Source organism: Benincasa hispida, chromosome 1 (assembly GCF_027475165.1).
Source record: "Benincasa hispida cultivar pf3 chromosome 1, pf3_genome.v1.1, whole genome shotgun sequence".
Classification (NCBI taxonomy): domain Eukaryota; kingdom Viridiplantae; phylum Streptophyta; class Magnoliopsida; order Cucurbitales; family Cucurbitaceae; genus Benincasa; species Benincasa hispida.
In genome coordinates, this window is record NC_143478.1 from 74768348 (window position 1) to 74773259 (window position 4912).

Consider the following 4912-nt stretch of genomic DNA (forward strand, 5'->3'; position numbering starts at 1 on the left):
AAATCCCTTGGACGTGGTATGCGATGCATGTTCCTAAGATATGCGTTGATAGTCATGCGTTGATGGTCATGCATTATAATGATAATGCGTTAACAGATGTATGCGATGGCCATGCGTCTTGTCACAAGTTTTCTTGCGCTCACGCCAAGTATAACGCGAACGCAAGTTTCTCAGGTAATCCGAGGTCGAACACAGAGACTTATAATTATATGTATGCGGTAATGTGCATGCGGCGGTTTAAATAAAAGAATGGAAGGGAGGTTGCTAAGTTAATCCTACTCCTACTCCTATCTAAAAGACAAGACAATGAGAATATGCATGAGAGGTAGAGATACGACAACACTTGACATGAAATAAATGTATGCGAAAATAGATAAAATGTGGAGATGATTTCATTGCAACCCTTAAGAGTGACCGCAAGGGCAACCTTAGTCAATGAAAACCATGCAATCATGCTACATACACGTGAACCTAACTCTAGGACGTATGTGGTGTATCTACGATATTACCGAGAAGCCTATGTCTACCTAGACCTCCATAACCAATTCACTAGCTCCCGCCGCATGAGCATGGCTGCCGCATAACTCGTTATCCTATTTCCTGGACGCATGCAATATCCAATCTGTAGGGTGCATATGCTGTGTAATAGCAAACGGAGCTTATCTCTAAGGTCCCCATTCTTGCCCATGCATCCCAATCCGCTCTCTCGAGTCTTAGATTTGGGTTTTAGACTACTCTCCCAAGTATGCCTAAATGATGAATGATGTGCTTATAGGACAAGGTAACCGCATGAACTTTTCTGACCTAAGATTGTTCCTATCCCTAGTGAACAATGCATACATTACTTAATGCGACCAACCACTTACCCTCCTAGGAAGTTGGTTATTGCTGAATTTACTCATAGACAAGCAATGCGTTAGCCTATAGACAGGCGTTGCCATAGCTTCACAGTAAGCAAATAAGGTTACTCACATACTCATCCAATGCACACCTCTCGGTGGGTTACTACATGCTTTATATCCCTAATCCACATGACTAAGTGTGCAATACCCAAGCAATCTCACTAAGTGTTGTAATGAAAGTAAAGATGCTAAGCAAAGAAGATGGAGATGGAGTCGAAGGAAATAGAGAAATGCATTGAAAACAAATAGTATTAATTCCTTAATGACAAAATGTCATACAATACAATATAAGAAAAGAAAGGAAAATGAAGTGATCGGCTGGAAGCAAAGACTTGCTTCCAGCGGATGTGCGTCAAGGCTGCCGGTGGTGCCATGGATGGGTGGTGGAGCTGACTCTCTTGAGATCTAGCTCCGGTTGAAGGCTTTGGTCGTCACTCAGAATGGATGAAGGAGGTGAAGAACTTGCAGTATCTTCTCACGCATTTTGTCTGGATCACGGGAAAATCGCCGGATCACAAGGATCCCCCCCGGATAGCTTGAATTTCTGCTCATCGGCTTCTATTTATAGAGCTTGGGTCGTCGACAACATTAATTGGATTGCTCTGAGTCTGACATTTGGCGCGTTAGTCCTTTCTGAACCTCTACCACTAACGGCATGGTAGGTGAAATGTCAGCATCATCTTTTGGTTTTTCTCGAGGTAGATGCGTTGATGCGTTCATTCCACCAACCTTGGGTTGATCCTATTAGTATGCGTTGTCGCGTAGCCATAATCATTTAATGACCGCATTCGCTTAATACCGCAACTCTACACGATGACCGCAATCACTAGGCGAGCGCAACTCCCATGCGATGGATGCATATGGCTGATTACTGCAATATCCATGCGTTGATGACGTGTTCGGCCTTGCGATGGAGTGTTTCTCCACATGCAGTCGTCTATGCGGTGTTCTGGTTTTCGCATTTGCGTCCATTTCCTGTTTTAGCTACAAAAATAGAACATTGAACGCATAATAACGCAAAATAACAGGTTAGCTGAGATTCAACATGCTAATCGACACAAAATCATTTTTTCGTGAATTCCTATCATGATTGCCGCATATTCTGCCTAATAACCTTCATAATTCTAAGTAAAAGGCCTAAGATGACATGCACCAAACTTAAAATCATACTTGTCCTCAAGCATGCATTATACTCAAGAAATTCTAACTCACCTTCATGCTTTCCTTTACGATGACCAGCTTTCAGAATATAATTTACACACACCTCTGACCATCACCGCAATGCTTTCTTCCACTTAGGCTACTTCTCCAAAAAGATCTTTTCTAAGTTTAGATCCGGCAAGCTTTTGCTCAAAAACTTTTTCTTCATTCACTGCAACTTTGTGTTTAGCTTTTGAGAATGCGTTCATAAAAAATACTTCAAAACTTTGCGATGACTTATTCAAATGCGGCGTTGAGCCTGGTTACGCCCTTTGTTTTGGCTTACCCCCACGTGTGTCATGCGGGCATCCAACTTCGGTTGCGTTCCTCATTCAACTCAACTCTTGTCTCGTTTGATTTGGCTTGCGCCGGACAAAGGAGTTGCGCTAATGCGCTGATCCTGGCGACTTGCCTTCGTTTTGGCTTGCCCCATGTGTGTCATGTGGACATCCAAATTCGAGCAAGTGCCTTTCACAACTTAACTCTTATCAACATGGGTTTCCCCATTGCGTTGACAGTGGAGTTATTATTCTAAAAAACTCGCTTCGCGTTGACAGTGGAGTTATTATTCTAAAAAACTCGCTTCATTTTTTTTTTCAAATGATCGCAATGCAATGAATGCAATTCTCCAAGACCGTTGCCACCCCCAAACTTAGAGGTTGGCAGCGTTCTCACCACAAAGCTAAAGATAAAATTACAAGAATGCGATAATAAATGTTTGAAAAAAGGTTTGCACAAAATAAAACTTAAGACTTTCAAGTATAATGTGAACGCAAGTTTTCTTGCGCTCACGTCAAGTATAACGTGAACGCAAGTTTCTCGGATAATCTGAGGTCGAACACAGGGACTTGTAATTATATGTATGCAGTAATGTGCATACAGTGGTTTAAATAAAAGAATAGAAGGGAGGTTGCTAAGTTAATCCTACTCCTATTCCTATCTAACAGACAACGCAATGAGAATACACATGAGAGGTAGAGATATGACATTACTTGACATGAAATAAATGTATGGGAAAATAGATAAAATGTGGAGATGATTTCATTGCAACCCTTAAGAGTGACCGCAAGGGGAACCTTAGTCAACGTAAACCATGCAATCATGCTCCACACACATGAACCTAACTCTAGGATGTATGCGGTGTATCTGCGATATTACCGAGAAGCCTATGCCTGCCTAGACCTCCACAACCAGCTCACTAGCTCCCGCCGCATGAGCATGGCTACCGCATAACCTGTTATCCTACTTCCTGGACGCATGCAATATCCAATATGTAGGGTGCATACGCTGTGTAATGGCAAACGGAACTTATCTCTAAGGTCCCCATTCTTGCCTATGTGTTCCAATCCACTCTCCCAAGTCTTAGATTTGGGTTTTAAACTACTCTCCCAAGTATGCCTAAATGATGAATGATGCTCTCATAGAACAAGGTAACCACATGAACTTTGCTGACCTAAGATTGTTCATATCCCTAGTGAACAATGCATAGATTGCTTAATGTGACCAACCACTTACCCTCCCAGGCAGTTGGTTATTGTTGACTTTACTCATAGACAAGCAATGCATTAGCCTATAGACAGACGTTGCCGCAGCTTCACACTAAGCAAATAAGGTTACTCACATACTCACGCAATGCACACCTCTCGGTGGGTTGCTACATGCTTCATATCCCTAATCCACATGACTAAGTGTGCAATACCCAAACAATCTCACTAAGTGTTGCAATGAAAGTAAAGAGTCTAAGCAAAGAAGATGGAGATGGAGTTAAAGGAAACAGAGAAATGCATTGAAAACAAATTGTATTAATTCCTTAATGACAAAATGTCATACAATACAATATAAGAAAAGAAAGGAAAATGAAGTGACCGGCTGAAAGCAAAGACTTGCTTCCACCGGATGTGCATCAAGGCTGCTGGTGGTGCTATGGATGGGTGGTAGAGCTGACTCTCTCGAGACCTAGCTCCAGTCGAAGGCTCCAGTCGTCACTCGGAATGGATGAAGGAGATGAAGAACTCGCAGCGTCTTTTCACACATTTTGTCTGGATCGCGGGGAAATCCCCGGATCACAAGGATCATCCCCGGATAGCTTGAATTTCTGCTCATCGGCTTCTATTTATAAATCTTGGGTCGCCAACAGCATTAATTGGACTGCTCTGAGTCTGACATTCGACGCGTTAGTCCTTTTCGATCCTCTGCCACTAACAGCGTGGTAGGTGAAATGTCAGCATCATCTTTTGGTTTTTTCTCGAGGTAGATGCGTTGATGCGTTCATTCCACCAACCTTGCATTGATCCCATTAGTATGCATTGTCGCATTGCTGTAATCATTTAATGATCGCATTCGCTTAATATCGCAACTCTACACGATGGCCGTAATCGCTAGGCGAGCGCAACTCCCATGCGAAGGACGCATACGGCTGATTACCACAACATCCATGCGTTTATCGACACGTTCAGCCTTGCGATGGAGTGTTTCTCCACATGCGATCGTCTATGCGGTGGTTTGGTTTCCGAGTTTACGTTCATTTCTTGTTTTAGCTACAAAAATAGAACATTGAATGCATGATAACACAAAATAACGGGTTAGCTGAGATTCAACATGTTGATCGACGCAAGCTCATTTTCTCGTGAATTCCTATCATGATTTCCACATATTTGGCCTAATAACCTTCATAATTCTAAGTAAAGGCCTAAGATGACATGCATTTCTGCATGTCATCAACTATGCATCGCCAAACCTCTATGATTTCTCTCCAGAAATCATGAGACCTACCCTCGACAGAAGCCGATTCGAAATGAAGTCGGTGATGC